This window comes from Heptranchias perlo, unplaced genomic scaffold (genome assembly GCF_035084215.1).
Source record: "Heptranchias perlo isolate sHepPer1 unplaced genomic scaffold, sHepPer1.hap1 HAP1_SCAFFOLD_391, whole genome shotgun sequence".
NCBI classification, from domain to species: Eukaryota; Metazoa; Chordata; class Chondrichthyes; order Hexanchiformes; family Hexanchidae; genus Heptranchias; species Heptranchias perlo.
The window spans coordinates 152,964-169,670 of NW_027139403.1; the positions used below are offsets into that span (position 1 = coordinate 152,964).

Below are 16,707 nucleotides of genomic sequence, written 5' to 3' on the forward strand. Positions count from 1 at the left end.
ACACACAGCATAGAAGCCCCCCCCCCCCACTTTGGTGAACTCCAGATAATATTTTTTTCATTTACTTTTATTAATTTCGTTTTATTAATTGTTGCAACTGACGGGTTCAATTAATGTTTATTTTCCAAATGCACCACAGGACCGTCAGTTTCACCATTAACCCCGCCCTGGTGATTAAGGAGATATCCGGACCAATTGGAGCAGCAGGAATTTATCGGAATTTCCAGTAATGAGTGGGGTGCCGCAGCGATCAGTGCTGGGGCCTCAACTATTTACAATATATATTCATGGCTTGGATGAAGGAACAGGGTGTCTTGTGGCCAAATTTGTTGATGATACAAAGAAAGGTGGATAAGCAAGTTGCGATAAGGACACAAATTGTCTGTAAAGAGATATTGACAGGTTAAGCGGATGGGCAAAAAATTGGTGGATGGAATATAATGTGGGAAAATGTGAAGTCATCCCCTTTGGGAGGAAAAATAAAAAAGCAAAATATTATTTGAATGGAGAAATACTACAAAACGCTGCCGTACAGAGGGACCTTGGTGTCCTCGTACATGAAACATAAAAAGTCAACATACAACTGCAGCAGGTAATCCGGAAGACATCCGGAATATTAGCCTTTATTTCCAGCAGGATGGAGTATAAAAGCAGGGAAGTCATGCTACAACTGTACAGGGTGCTGGTGAGACCATATCTGGAGTACTGCGTACAGTTCTGGTGACCTTATTTAAGGAAGGTCATACTTGCATTGGAGGCAGTTCAGAGAAGGTTCACGGGGTTGATTCCGGCGATGGAAGGGTTGTCTTACAAGGAAAGATTGAACAGGTTTGGTCCATAATTATTGGAGTTTAGAAGAATGAGAGGAGATCTTATTGAAACATACAAGATTCTGAGGGGACTCGACAGGGTTGATGCTGAGAGGTTGTTACCCCTCATGGGGGAATCTAAAACTCGGGGGCATAGTCTCAGAATAAGGGGTTGCCCGTTTAAGACGGACATGAGGAGGAATTTCTTCTCCCAGAGGGTTGTGAATCTTTGGAATTCTTTACCCCAAAAAGCTGTGGAGGCTGAGTCATTGAATACATTCAAGGCTGAGTTCGAAAAAAAATTTGATTCGCAAGGGAGTCAAAGGATATGGGGAAAGGGCGGGAAAGTGGAGTTGAGGTAAACATCAGATCAGCCATGATCTCATGAAATGGTGGTGCAGGCTCGAGGGGCCGAATGGCCAACTCCTGCTCCTATCTCTGATGATCTTATGGTCTTATGGTAAATTGACTGGAGGGATGAGAGAACAGTTGGTCCTCCAACCAATCGGAGTGTGAGAGGGGCGGGAGTTGCGGCACCGAATGGGCGGGTCTAAGCCCAGATATCCGTCATTGACTGAAGCATCATTTTAAAAAAATAATTTATCTTAAGCTCCAGGAGAAAACACGACCTTTCTGTTGTGGCTTGAAACAGATGAAACCAGATGAGATGGAGCAAACATTTCAACATTTGTTGGAAAAACACATTAATTAAGAATAGCCAACATGGATTATTTGAGATAACTCGAGTATACTGATAAAGGGGATGTAGTGGATGTTGTGTAGATGGATTGTGAAAATGTGTTTGATAAGATGACGGACAGGAGGCTTGTTGATAAAATTAATATCCACGGTATTAAAAAGAATGGGGCAGTGTGGATAGGAAGTTGTGTGAAGGGCAGAAAACAGAGAGTAGTGGTTAATGGATGTTCTTCAGACTGGAGGGATGTAAACAGTGGTGTCTCCCAGGGTCAGTGTTGGGACCATTGCTCTTCTCAATATAGAGAATGATCTGAGCTTGGGTATGTGGGACACAAGGTGAAAATCTATAGGTGACGCCAACATCCTAGGGGGAGTGTTTGCTAGTGCTGTTGGGGAGGGTTTAAACTAATGTGGCAGGGGGATGGGAACCGATGCAGGAAGTCAGTGGGAAATAAAGTGGTGACAGAAACAAAAGGCAGTAAGGGAGAGTGTGCAGAACATGACCGGACAGATGGTCTGAGAAAGCAGGGCAAAGACCAAGGGAAGACTAGATTAAACTGCATTTATTTCAATGCAAGAAGTCTGATGGGCAAGGCAGATGAACTCAGGGCATGGATGGGTACATGGGACTGGGATGTTATAGCTATTACTGAAACATGGCTAAGGGAGGGGCAGGACTGGCAGCTCAATGTTCCAGGGTACAGATGCTATAGGAAAGATAGAGCAGGAGGTAAGAGAGGAGGGGGAGTTGCGTTCTTGATTAGGGAGAACATCACGGCAGTAGTGAGAGGGGATATATCCGAGGGTTCGCCCACTGAGTCCATATGGGTAGAACTGAAAAATAAGAAGGGAGAGATCACTTTGATAGGATTGTACTACAGACCCCCAAATAGTCAACGGGAAATTGAGGAGCAAATATGTAAGGAGATTACAGACAGCTGCAAGAAAAATAGGGTGGTAATAGTAGGGGACTTTAACTTTCCCAACATTGACTGGGACAGCCATAGCATTAGGGGCTTGGATGGAGAGAAATTTGTTGAGTGTATTCAGGAGGAATTTCTCATTCAGTATGTGGATGGCCCGACTAGAGAGGGGGCAAAACTTGACCTCCTCTTGGGAAATAAGGAAGGGCAGGTGACAGAAGTGTTGGTGAGGGATCACTTTGGGACCAGTGATCATAATTCCATTAGTTTTAAGATAGCTATGGAGAAGGATAGGTCTGGCCCAAAAGTTAAAATTCTAAATTGGGGAAAGGCCAATTTTGATGGTATTAGACAGGAACTTTCAGAAGTTGATTGGGAGAGTCTGTTGGCAGGCAAAGGGACGTCTGGTAAGTGGGAGGCTTTCAAAAGTGTGTTAACCAGGGTTCAGGGTAAGCACATTCCTTATAAAGTGAAGGGCAAGGCTGGTAGAAGTAGGGAACCTTGGATGACTCGGGAGATTGAGGCACTAGTCAAAAATAAGAAGGAGGCATATGACATGCATAGGCAGCTGGGATCAAGTGGATCCCTTGAAGAGTATAGAGATTGCCGGAGTAGAGATAAGAGAGAAATCAGGAGGGCAAAAAGGGGATATGAGATTGCTTTGGCAGATCAGGCAAAGGTGAATCCAAAGAGCTTCTACAAATACATAAAGGGCAAAAGGGTAACTAGGGAGAGAGTAGGGCCTCTTAAGGATCAACAAGGTCATCTATGTGCGGAACCACAAGAGATGGGTGAGATCCTGAATGAATATTTCACATCGGTATTTACGGTTGAGAAAGGCATGGATGTTAGGGAACTTGGGGAAATAAATAGTGATGTCTTGAGGAGTGTACATATTACAGAGAGGGAGGTGCTGGAAGTCTTAACGCGCATCAAGGTAGATAAATCTCCGGGACCTGATGAAATGTATCCCAGGACGTTATGGGAGGTTAGGGAGGAAATTGCGGGTCCCCTAGCAGAGATATTTGAATCATCCACCGCTACAGGTGAGGTGCCTGAAGATTGGAGGGTAGCAAATGTTGTGCCTTTGTTTAAGAAGGGCGGCAGGGAAAAGCCTGGGAACTACAGACCAGTGAGCCTGACATCTGTAGTGGGTAAGTTGTTAGAGGGTATTCTGAGGGACAGAATCTACAGGCATTTGGAGAGGCAGGGACTAATTAGGAACAGTCAGCATGGTTTTGTGAGAGGAAAATCATGTCTCACGAATTTGATTGAGTTTTTTGAAGGGGTAACCAAGAAGATAGATGAGGGCTGTGCAGTAGACGTGGTCTACATGGACTTCAGCAAAGCATTTGACAAGGTACCGCATGGTAGGTTGTTACATAAGGTTAAATCTCATGGGATCCAAGGTGAGGTAGCCAATTGGATACAAAATTGGCTTGACGACAGAAGACAGAGGGTGGTTGTCGAGGGTTGTTTTTCAAACTGGATGCCTGTGTCCAGCGGTGTGCCTCAGGGATCGGTGCTGGGTCCGCTGTTATTTGTTATTTATATTAATGATTTGGATGAGAATTTAGGAGGCATGGTTAGTAAGTTTGCAGATGACACCAAGATTGGTGGCATTGTGGACAGTGAAGAAGGTTATCTAGGATTGCAACGGGATCTTGATAAATTGGGCCAGTGGGCCGATGAATGGCAGATGGAGTTTAATTTAGATAAATGTGAGGTGATGCATTTTGGTAGATCGAATCGGGCCAGGACCTACTCCGTTAATGGTAGGGCGTTGGGGAGAGTTATAGAACAAAGAGATCTGGGAGTACAGATTCATAGCTCCTTGAAAGTGGAGTCACAGGTGGATAGGGTGGTGAAGAAGGCATTCAGCATGCTTGGTTTCATTGGTCAGAACATTGAATGCAGGAGTTGGGATGTCTTGTTGAAGTTGTACAGGGCATTGGTGAGACCACACTTGGAGTACTGTGTACAGTTCTGGTCACCCTATTATAGAAAGGATATTATTAAACTAGAAAGAGTGCAGAAAAGATTTACTAGGATGCTACCGGGACTTGATGGTTTGACTTACAGGGAGAGGTTAGACAGACTGGGACTTTATTCCCTGGAAAGTAGGAGGTTAAGGGGTGATCTTATAGAAGTCTATAAAATAATGAGGGGCATAGATAAGGTCGATAGTCAAAATCTTTTCCCAAAGGTAGGGGAGTCTATAACGAGGGGGCACAGATTTAAGGTGAGAGGGGAGAGATACAAAAGGATCCAGAGGGGCAATTTTTTCACTCAAAGGGTGGTGAGTGTCTGGAACGAGCTGCCAGAGGCAGTAGTAGAGGCGGGTACAATTTTGTCTTTTAAAAAGCATTTGGACAGTTACATGGGGAAGATGGGTATCGAGGGATATGGGCCAAGTGCAGGCAATTGGGACTAGCTTAGTGGTATAAACTGGGCGACATGGACATGTTGGGCCGAAGGGCCTGTTTCCATGTTGTAACTTCTATGATTCTATGATTCTATGATTCTATAACATTGGCAGCGTGGGGAACTGGGAAGAGGAGTCAGTGACTTCATTGTGACGTCCACAGGTTCGTAAACAGGCAGGTGAAATTTAATGCAGAGAAATGTGACGTTTTGCATTTTGAGAGGAATAAAAATGAGATGAAATGTACACTAAATGGTCAAAGTTTAAAAGTAGACGAGCAGAGAGACTGTTAATTAGACTCATAGAATCAAAGAAATTGATGACACAGAAAGAGGCCATTCGGCCCATCGTGTCTGTGCCGGCCGAAAAAGAGCTATCCAGCTTAATCCCACTTTCCAGCTCTTGGCCCATAGCCTTGTAGCTTCCGGCAGTTCAAGTATTCTTAAAATGCGATGAGGGTGTCCGCCTCAACCACCCTTTCAGGCAGTCAGTTCCAGACCCCCACAACCCTTGGGTGAAATAATTTCTCCTCAGTTCCCCACTAAACTTTCTACCAATCACTTTAAATCTATGCCCCTGGTTATTAACCTCTCTGCTAAGAGAAGTGGGTCCTTCTAATCCATGCTATCTGGGACCCTCATAATTTTGTTCACCTCAATTAAATCTGCCTTCAGTCTCCTCTGTTCCAAAGAAAACAACCCCAGCCTATCCAATCTTTCCTCATAGCTAAAATTCTACAGTCCAGGCAACATCCTTGTAAATCTTTCTTGCCTTGTGTATAAAATGTCTGCTATTTGAAAGTCGTGACATTGATCAAAGTCCACGTTAAGTTTTCTTGCCATTTGTGTCAAGATTTGGAAAAGATCTGACACTTTAAATATTGCCGACCTTTAACTGTAGCTCACAGTGTCTGAACAGTCACTGTTATCAATATCCTTTTATGTATCTCTTTGTGCTCCATCTCCTTAACAGCACAAGCTGATCACAGCAATGTTTTCTTCAAATGGAATCCCAATATGAGAAAATGCAAAATTTCAAAGTGAAGCATCACATGCAGGATTGGAAGGAGAGTGCGAGTGGAGATAATTGGCTTGGATCAGTGATCTCTTGAGCATTAAGACATTCATTATCTGAAAGAAGCACGGAGATGAGATTTTTGTCTATATTTATCAATATGGAAAAGAAGCAGGGCGTTGAGATACTTTTGTCCATTCATCCTGCCATCTACAAAATCCATCACCTCTCAATGCCCAGCATCTTTCGTTACAACTCCTTGCTCTGCAGGGAAGTCTTGGTTTCATTAATTCTCCGTGTTTTCAGCAAACATCTCATTCACCTCGCAAATCTGACTTATAAGTCATCCCATCGTGTTGACATCATGTTAGCAACTCAAGATAAGCTGCTTTATGTTGATGGAATTAATTCGAGTCAGTTTTCAGGATCAATATGTCGAGGAATCTACAAGGGAACAGGCTATTTTAGATCTAGTATTGTGTAATGAAACAGGGTTAATTGGTAATCTTATAGTAAATGATCCTCTGGGGAAGAATGATCATAATATGGTAGAATTTGATGTTGAGTTTGAAAGTTTGAGAGTGATGTCATTAAGTCGGAAACTAGGGTCTTAAATTTAAACAAAACCAATAACCTAGTTATGAGGATTGAGTTGGCTAAGGTAGTTTGGGAAATTAGATTTAAAAATATGATGATAGATAAGCAATGGCGAACATTTAAAGAAATAATTTATAATTCCTCAACAAAATTACATTCCCTTGAGGGTTAAAAACTCCACAGGAAAAGTGGTCCAACCTTGGTTAATTGGAGAGATTAATGATATTTTAGGTTAAAAGAGGCTTATAATGTTGCCAAAAAGAACAGTAAGCCTGAGGATTAGGAGAGTTTTAGAAATCAGCAAAGGATGACCAAGAAATTGATAAATATGTATAAAGGAAGAGATTAGCGAAAGTAAACATGGGTCCCTTGGAGACAGAGACAGGAGAATTTATAATGGAGAATAAGGAAATGGCAGAGACGTTAAACAAGTATTTTGTATCTGTCTTCACAGTAGAGAAAACAAAAATCATACCAGAAGTATTGGGGAACCAAGGTTCTAATGAGAGTGAGGAACCTAAAGCAATTAAGATTAGTAAATAAAAAGTACTGGAGAAATTAATGGGACTAAAAGCTAACAAATTCATTGGCCCTGATGGCCTACATCCTAGGGTTTTAAAAGAGGTCGCTGCAGAGACAGTGGATGCACTGGTTTTATCTTCCAGAGTTCCCATGATTCTAGAAAGATCCCCATGGATTGGAAGGTACCAAATATAACCCCTCTATTCAAGAAAGGAGGGAGCGAGAAAAGAGGGAACTACAGGCCCTTTAGCCTGAAAATAGTAGTAGGGAAATTGCGAGAATCTATTACGAGGGACGTGGTAACAGGGCACTGAGAAAATCATAATATAGTTAGGCACATGCAACAAGTTTTATGAAAGAGAAATCGTGTTTGACAACTCTATTAGAGGTTTTGAGGGTGTAGATAGCAGGGTAGGTAAGGGAGAACCAGTGGATGTAGAATATTTGGATTTTCAAAAGGCATTCGATAAGGTGCCACACAAAAGTTTGTTAAACAAGATTAGGGTTCATGGGATTGTGGGTAATATATTAACATGGATTGGGGATTGATTGACGTACAGAAAACAGGAAGTCGGAATAAACAGTTTATTTTGGGGTTGGCAGGTTGTAACTAGTGGGGTGCCGTGAAGATCAGTGCTTGGGCCTCAGATATTTACAATCTATATTAATGACTTAGATGAAGGGACCGAGTGTAATGTATCCAGGTTTGCTGACGATACAAAACAAGGTGGGAAAGTAAGCTGTGAGGAGGATGCAAAGAGGATGCAAAGTGATACAGACAGGTTAAGTGAGTGGGCAAGAAGTTGGCAAATGAAGTATAAAGTGGGGAAATGTGAGGTTATTCACTTTGGTAGGAAGAATAGAAAAGCAGAATATCTTTTAAACGGTTAGAGACTACGAAATGTTAGAATTCAGAGGGATTTGTGTGTCCTTGTACACGGATCACAGAAAGTTAACATGCAGGTGCAGCAAGCAATTGGGAAAGCAAATGGTGTGTTGGCCTTTATTGCGAGGTGGTTGGAGTACAAGGATAAGGAAGTCTTGCTGTAATTATATAGGGCTTTGGTGAGACTGCATCTGGAATACTGTGTACAGTTTTGATCTCCTTACCTGGGAACGATACACTTGCCTTAGAGTGGGTGCAACAAAGGTTCACTAGATTGATTCCTGGGATAAGAGGGTTGTCCTGTGAGGAGAGATTGAGCAGAATTGGCCGATATTCTCTGGAGTTTACAATAATGAGGTGATCTCATTGAAACATGTAAAATTCTTAGAGGGCTTGACAGGGTAGATGCTGGGATGCTGTCTCCCCTGGCTGGAGAGTCTAGAACTAATGGTTATAATCTCAAGATAAGGGGCCAGCCATTTAGTTCAGAGATTTCTTTGCTGAGAGGGTTGTCAACCATTGGAATTCTCTACCCCAGATGCTGAGCCATTGAATAGATTCAAAACTGATGTCGATAGAATTTTGGACACGAAGGAACTCAAGGGATATGGGGATAGGTCGGGAAAGTGGAGTTGAGGTCGAAGATCAGCGATGACGTTATCAAATGGCGAAGCAGGCTCGAGGGACTGAATGGCCAACTCTTGCTCCTTTCGCTGATGTTGGTCCGCTGGAAAAGCAGAACTTGCCAGCTGTTTTAAAAATTTTTAGCCTGAACAGGGACTTGAACCCTGGACCCTCAGATCACTACCTGTTTTAAAAGTCTGATGCTCTACCGACTGAGCTATCCAGGCTCGCTATAAGATTGGTTTCCATCATACAGATTCATGGTGGGACTCTGAATTATCCCCGTCGATGTCGAATTCGGGGGAGTATCACTTTTATACAATTTTCAGCAACGTGTTGAGGAGAATCCTTGTTTCTGTTGAACATGATGTAAGAAACATGGACAGCGAACTCATGAGTTTACAATTCTTCTTGTTTGTACAAAATGTCTTGTCATTCGTTCGCAGCAATTAAAAAATACACTTTACCCAATGGCTCAAAAGCTGAACTTGTTCCACACGGGAGCTGGAAAATGCCTCTCGACATTTCAGCCGATCAACAATTGAAAGCTGAATAATTTCACCCGTTACACCGTGACACCAGGCAGCAGATTTGCCTCCCGAATTTTCCCTACACGACACTTCAAACCGATGAATCCCTGCTTCACGGAAAGAAGAATTGTGTGTTTGGTTCTTTAGATTTAAAGATGTCGTGCCGGCCGCTTTACCATTTCAGCTCTCGCCAATCGCCCCCTCTCCCTCCTATAAACAAATAAACTCTCACCTGCTATTGCAAGACGGGAGGCCAGAGGAGCCTCAGTGCCCACATGGGGACATGAAGAAGTCGACGTGTTATGGAACTGGTTGTACCTTGAACTCCAGTCAAAATGTTTAGAAGGTTCAACTACTTTAGATGGCGCTGGAGCTCACAACCCCAGCATTTCTCGAGTGTATAATTATTGTAGAAATAACGCGCGCTGATCGATTGCTCCACTGGAGCCGCGCACGGTCTGTGTCCCCAGTGCTCCCATCAAACAGCTTCATCCTCGGTCTCTCAATTATCACTTCCTGATCTTTCCCACACAGAAGCCTCCAAACAAGAGGCGATTCGTTAAACATCCGCAGTGACCTTTAAAAGCCGTGGAATCTGAAACAAAACCCCAGACGATAAGAACTTTTAATTATATTATTATTATTAACGTAAGGACAATTATTTTCATGCTACTTTGAGGATTTGGGGAAATTGGGAGCTGAAACTAAGAAACTTTCTCTGGGCTGCCGGTGATTGAAGAGATGGGCGTTATTTCATTTGAAAACCGAGAATATGAACTTCCTGATGATGAAGTGTGAGAGAAGATTGTGGTTAGTGGCAGTTGCCAGGGAGATCGAGAGGAGAGGGAGAAAAGTCAAAGTCACAGCTGTGACAGCTCAAGTGCTCTGCTTATCTGTAATATTTAGAAAGTAATGTACAGTACAGGACAAACCAGTTTGGTATCGGTTATCAAAAATACTAAAAGACACGGGTTCAAAGGCGGATTTGTGAAGAGGGAACGGATTTAACCGCCAGACCGAAATCATTCCCCATGAATCTGAAGCGTCTTGCGGAAAACGGCAGTGCGAACTGTTCTGTTCATGTCATGACTTGAAAGACCCTCCAATTCCCGACAGTATCTTTGAACGAGTTGTGTAGACAAACCGCGATAGAAGCCGCTTTGCATTCGTCAAACGTGTAGGTGACGATATTGGGGGTGATCAGGGTCGATTTCAATTATTTGAAATCTCACCATGTGACCCGAAGATTGACGGCAGAATCGAGTTTTTCCTGTAAGTCTTGAATTGAAGGGAAAGGCGCAACAAGCAGGTCGGAGAAATGAAGAGCAGAAAATGTGGGTGAAACTTGCACGAGTGAAAATCCCTGTATGTTGGAAGACTCAGTCCCCAGTGGTGGAGAGGATTGGGATTTCAAGCTGTCTCACAGCTCACACACACACCATTGGCTCATTTAATCACCATCAACAACTCGAATACATCAACACTTAATCTTCTATACACAAGGAAATACAAACCTTTTCTCTGCAACTTGTCCGCATAATTTAAACATTTTAGCCCCGGTATCATTCTGGTGAATCTGCACTGCACCCCCTCCAAGGCCAATATATCCTCCCTGAGGTGTGGTGCCTCGAACTCATTTAGTACCTCAGGCCATGCCCACTGCCTCCATGAGTAGATCTCCTTTATGGTCCCTATTCGTCCCCGCCCCTCCTCTTACTACCCGTTTCCTGTTAACATGTCTGTAGAAGACTTTTTGATTCACTTTTATGTTTCCCGCTTCATCTTACTCTCTATCTCTCTTATTATCCAGGGAGCTCTGACTTTATTTGCCCGACCTTTCTACCTCGTTGGAATGTACCTTCTATGTACCCGAATCATCTTTTTAAAAGGCGCGCACTGTCCAATTATAGTTTTGCCTGACAATCTTTGATTCCAATTTACCGGGGCCAGATCTGTTCTCATCCCACTGAAATTGACTCTCCTCCAAATGAGTACATTTACTTTAGAGTGGACAGTGTCCATTTCCATAGCTATTCTAATCCTTATGATACTGATCGCTGCTCCCTAAATGCTCCCCCACTGACACTTGCTCCACTTGGCCCGCCTCATTCCCTTGAACCAAGTCCAGCAATGCCTCCTTCCTCAGTGGGCCAAAAACGTACTGGTCGAGAAAGTTATCCTGAACACATTTCAAAAATTCTTCCCCTTCTTTGCGCCTTATATTATTGTTATCCCAGTCTATATTAGGATAGTTGAAATCCCCTGTTATCACTACTCTATGGCTGATGCACCTCTCTATAATTTCCCTGAAAATTTGCTCCTCTATATCCGTCCCACTGGCTGGTGGCCTATAGAATACACCAAGTACTGTAATCGCACCTCGATTGTTCCTTAACTCGAACTCAGTCCCCAGGAGAAATTCCCTCCTTCCTGGGAACTTTGTATTAAGCAGAAGTTAGCAGCAAAAAGTGTTCGTGGTGGGACTGAGAAATGCTGAAACAGCCGGCACCCTGTAAAACAGAGCTCCAAGTGTCGGTTTAAATAAAGTCCTGAACTGACAGAGCGGTGGCGCAACGGTAGCGCGTCTGACTCCAGATCAGAAGGATGCGTGTTCGAATCACGTCGGGGTCATTGCATTTTCACAACGTTTCAGTGTCGCTCTGTTTTATCGCGGGGCAGTCTTTCAGGGATGGTCTGTTCACTGTGTGTAAAATAATATTTATCACAGAATGAACACACCACAGAAGGAGACCTGCCTTTTGTAAGACCAATCCCATTGGTCCCATTCCCCGTCCCTTTCCCCGTGGCCCTGCATTTTCCCCTTCAAGTATTTATCAAATTCCTTTTTGAAAGCCACGATTGAATCTGCTTCCACCGCCCTTTCAGGCAGCGCATTCCAAATCATAACTGTTCGCTGCGTAAAAAAGATTTTCCTCATGTCGCCTTTGGTTCTTTTGCAATCACCTCAAATCTGTGTCCTCTGGTTCTCGACACTTCCGCCAATGAGAACAGCTTCTCTTTATTAACTTTATCTGAACCCTTCATGACTTTGAACACTTCTATCAAATCTCCTCTGAACCTTCTCTGCTAGAAGGAGAACAACCCCAGCACGGGGTAAATGCGGTCAATTAGCTCCAATTTATTTATTTGGGCATTAAACAAAATGTGAAAGACTGGCGAGGCGTTGTGTGAACGGAGCTCACTGCTTTCAGACAATAAATCCAATCACTGCGTGGGCGCTGGGTTCAAATCTCACCACTGATCGAATTTCTGGCAATGTTCATTTTGACCTGTTCGCAGAAAACCCGATTGTCGTGCGATGGAGCAGAGGATGTGAAAGGAGCTGAAAGTGGAAGTGCAGATATTAGTTTCATCACAGTGACTGGACACGTTTCCACAGGTTCGGGCCTCTCACCTTAAGATTCTTTCCAGCAGAGTGGGACAGGTGATCAGAGTGACCGGGCTCCAGCGGCGCAATCGGTCAGTGCGCGGTCCTTTTTTGACAGGACAGGGTCGGGAAATACCGAGATTGTTAATTCGAGTCTCACCGAGATCAAACAATCCTTTTGCTTGTGAACATTTCGACCGGAGTTGAAGGTACAATTAGTTTGTTCCAAAATGCAACTACTTATTTGAATTGCCATGTGGTTCCTCCGGACTGCGCTGTTGCAATAGCAGATGAGATGTTTAGTATTACTTGTTTACAGGAGGGAAGCTACGGTTTTGGAGACACAAACTATGATTGTGAACCATCCACAAATCGTGGGATTTTAACTGGAGCCATAACCAGCGCCTTAGACCGCTCAGCCAGGATACTTTCCATCCTGCACTTCAGGAGCTAGTTTTACAGGAATAGAATTACTACAAGCAAGAATTCTACCCCTCCAGCACCAATGCTCACACGGCAGCCGGATGCATGTGTCCAGTTAGAAACCTGTCTGAAGGAACATGCAGTCTGACAGAGCCGGAAGTCCAGCAGATTGACTTTCGGTCTGAGCAGATGTTGAGTCTCTTCCTTGAGAGAGTTTCGCCAATCCAGCTCAGAGTGGATTAAGAATCATAAATCCGGGTGTGACTGGAGCCACTTGTGTAAGATAAAGTGCAGGGGGCAGTTTCCCGTCCTTGACGGACATTAATGACCCTGTTGCGGTTTTGCTGCAAAATTTCACATCCCAGCTCCCGATCCGTGAACTAAAATCCAACTCTGGTGGGACTCGAACCCACAACCTTTGAATGTCCCCTCCGATTATTAAGTAGAAGTCTAACACGCTATCCATTGCGCCACAGAGTCAGTTATACAATGTGAGGGAGAGCGGGATCCTGTGCTGTGGTTGAGGCGGTCAGGCTGCTCCTGCTTCCGCCTCTCACATTCCGAGAGCCGGGGCGGCAGTCTGCACCGATCGCCCTCCAATGGATCCGGCTCCAGCCGCTTTTTGTGGGCCTGGTGCAAGAACAGTCGCGTCTGACTCCACATCAGAAGGTTGCGTGTTTTGAACCAGGTTGAAATCACAGCATTTTCACTGTGTCTCAGGGTCCTGCCGACTGATTTTAGATCGGGACAGTGTTTTACCGATGGGATGTTCAGTGTTTGTGCAACAATATCAAAATTAAATTTGACACATTAATGAGCTTTTTGTTCTGTTACTTTCTATTTACACCCTCTCCAGTTTTATGTAGGAACAGTTAACAATGTTTAAGGGATGTGGTGTGCAGTGTTTGTGGAATCAGTGTAATTAAATTTGATACTTTCATCTGTTCCTTTTCCAACCCAGACCCTTATCATTAGATTTGTACCTTCACCCTGTTTAAAATAGGTTACTCAGTGATAGAAATAAATCAGTAACAACCCCGAAACCTCAGCGGGTATATTTGTTCCAATACCTCGATTTCCATTTAAATTTTCAATCAGCAATTCCCAACGGGTGTTTTGGGTTTGACAAACTAATTTAAGTACTTGACTGGTTCCTGGAAATGATCCAGTGGGGATTTCCTTACCCGTACAGATATAGAAATAAATACATTCCATCATTTCACAAATGACAGTTGCATAAATAAATATATCGCGTTCATAAAAAAATTTCCACATTTTATTTTATTAATCCACTTACGTTTCAATGTAGATCATATATTCAGAGCATCCCTCTAAACTTAAAGAATGGTAAAACAATTGTAGATTTTACAAACACATAACACGCTATCGGAGAAGTAAGATTAAGGCCTACTTTGTGAAAGTTGTATTCTAATTGTCTTTATGATGTTAAGAAAAATATTTCTAGTTGTACATCCCCAACTTAACGGAGAAACTAAGCTGTAAACCAAAAGGATTTTTCAAAAACTATTTGGGGCGATTTGATCGGTTCCCCTTCTCCTTTCTTTAATTGTTACCTTTTGCTAATTGTTCATCTTGATCCGTTTGCTTCATTTTTTCCTCAGTCATTGATGGTGAATTTTCTATCCGTTAACGTTCTTAAATATTTGATTTGTTTGTTCCTTTCCTCTTGACTTGTGATTTGTTGATCTCCAGGTTAAAGTGTGAAACAGAAATGTGTTTATATTCAGGCGTGACTCTGAAGTGTGAGACCGAGAGGTGATGCCGGATGTGTGACCGAGAGAACAACTGCTGGAGGCAGAACTGTCCGTAACCTGACATACCCCGTGTGGCATTGCTCATGGTGGGTCGGATGACAATGTTTTATATTGACTGAACGGCTATTTATACAACACACAACGGATTTTACTGCTGCTTTAACTCCACAAAGTATAATCACCATAAATGACCAAAGTCTCAGATCAGTTAGAATTGAATTGCTGTTGGTGAGGGGAGTTTGTACATTGGAAGGAGTTTATATATTTACAGCTCCAGGTAAACCTGCAAACCTCCCTCACCTGTCGGTTACGTCACCATGAGGTTTCCACCTTGCTTTGCGCTTCTGGACTTCTGAAGTGTGATTGAACCTGACCAAAAGTTTCCTATAATTAGTGAGGAAGGAAGGTATCAGTGTAAATGGGAGATAGAAACGTGGATATTTCACTGGGTACCATGGGAACCAGATACACTGCTCATTCCAGTTATTTGTCCAGCAGGAAACAGAAATCATTCTCTTCAACTGTACTCGCCCGAAGGAAAAGGAAACAAACAAAACTGCTCAGTTCTTTGTTTTAGCTTCTTCTGCTGGTTTACATTCACTCACCGAGAAAGTGAGAGAGAGAGAGACTGAGAGATTGGATTGGCTGTTTCACTTTATAATCAATTATACTTTGTACTTATTGTTAGAGACGGTTCCATCCCAACAATCCTGTGCCTGACCTTCTCATTGATACTCAGATGTGTTCAAAATGAGTTTCAACCAATTTTACAAAAGCTGAACAGCGAAAACTGCTCTGAAACCAGCTTCGCTTCGCAACTTTTAATAGAGATTCGGTTGCTGGTTGCAAGTAAAGAAGTTTGTACAATCAGCCCTCTGGAGCAATATGCTCAAAAGGTGTTTCGGACACATTGTATGAGAGGTCCGCCTGTACAGTGCAGGAACATTTACATACTGCAGATCTGGAATCCTTTCCTTGTTGGCTCCGGAACTAATACAAATACCGCTCTGTGTTATTTTGTTGCTTAATTCACAAATTGGGTAAATATCACAGAGGAGGCTGAAGACAAAAAATGCCCCGACCAAACGGGCACTTTGAGCAGCTCAGCCACGGAGCCAAATCAAACTGCAACTTCACCACCTCCTCTCACTGATACCTGTCAGATACTCGCCACTGTCTGGTGGAGTTTGAGGCCGTTTGGTACATTTCGATATCTCTTGTCTATTTCGCTGTGTTTACCGACACTGTCTGTATCTCTCGCTGTGTTTGTGTCTCTGTGTCAATCTGTGGGTTGATTCTGAATGAAAAATGAAATAAAACACATCAGTCATCAGCTGGGCCAGTGGCGCAATGGATAACGCGTCTGACTACGGATCAGAAGATTGCAGGTTCGACTCCTACCTGGCTCGGATTTAGGCAATTTTCCCTCTGACACTGGGGAACTGAGAATCAAATTTCATAATAACATATTGTTTATGGTGAATCAGCAAAGAAAACATTCCATTTTCAATGATTTCGGTTCAGTTATGTACAGAATGAAACTGTGACCACAAGTTGTTTGCAACAAGCCGCCTTTTAAGTTGATGTCCGGCTCGCTAACATTACAGCACGAGGTGTCGGCACCGCACTGATAACCTTCAGGTGTATCCGGGCCTTTCAGACACTTCGTGTGACACAAGAGCTTTCCAATCCCCGCCAGTCGGACGGACAGTATCTGGAAAACAGTTCAACTTTCAGTGTTCAGACTTTGGTGAGAGATGTGAACAGGACTTTGGGTAAATATAAATTGGGTGTGGATTAGGAGTTAGCTGTTCTGTTATAAACTGTGGGTGTGTATATATGAGTGTGATGTTTATATATGAACTGTGGGTGTGTATATATCAGTGTGATGTTTATATATGAACTGTGGGAGTGTATATATGAGTGTGATGTTTATATATGAACTGTGGGTGTGTATATATGAGTGCGATGTTTATATATGAACTGTGGGTGTGTAAATATGAGTGTGATGTTTATATATGCACTGTGGGTGTGTATATATCAGTGTGATGTTTATATATGAACTGTGGGTGTGTATATATGAGTGCGATGT

The 16,707-nt window shown here is 43.1% G+C and overlaps 1 protein-coding gene and 4 non-coding genes across 5 annotated transcripts in view; 3 read left to right on the forward strand and 2 right to left on the reverse strand.

Moving 5' to 3' along the window:
* Nucleotides 1-16,707, forward strand: part of LOC137312007 (zinc finger protein 585A-like) — a 237,209-nt gene that overhangs the window by 152,088 nt on the left and 68,414 nt on the right. The gene's annotated exons all lie outside the window — the stretch shown is intronic.
* trnak-uuu (transfer RNA lysine (anticodon UUU)) lies at nt 8,642-8,726 on the reverse strand. The gene is given in 2 exon segments: nt 8,642-8,677; nt 8,690-8,726. It is a non-coding gene; the product is annotated as a tRNA-Lys (tRNA).
* Nucleotides 11,590-11,660, forward strand: trnaw-cca (transfer RNA tryptophan (anticodon CCA)). The gene has a single exon. It is a non-coding gene; the product is annotated as a tRNA-Trp (tRNA).
* Nucleotides 13,229-13,320, reverse strand: trnar-ucu (transfer RNA arginine (anticodon UCU)). The gene is given in 2 exon segments: nt 13,229-13,264; nt 13,284-13,320. It is a non-coding gene; the product is annotated as a tRNA-Arg (tRNA).
* trnar-acg (transfer RNA arginine (anticodon ACG)) lies at nt 15,952-16,024 on the forward strand. The gene has a single exon. It is a non-coding gene; the product is annotated as a tRNA-Arg (tRNA).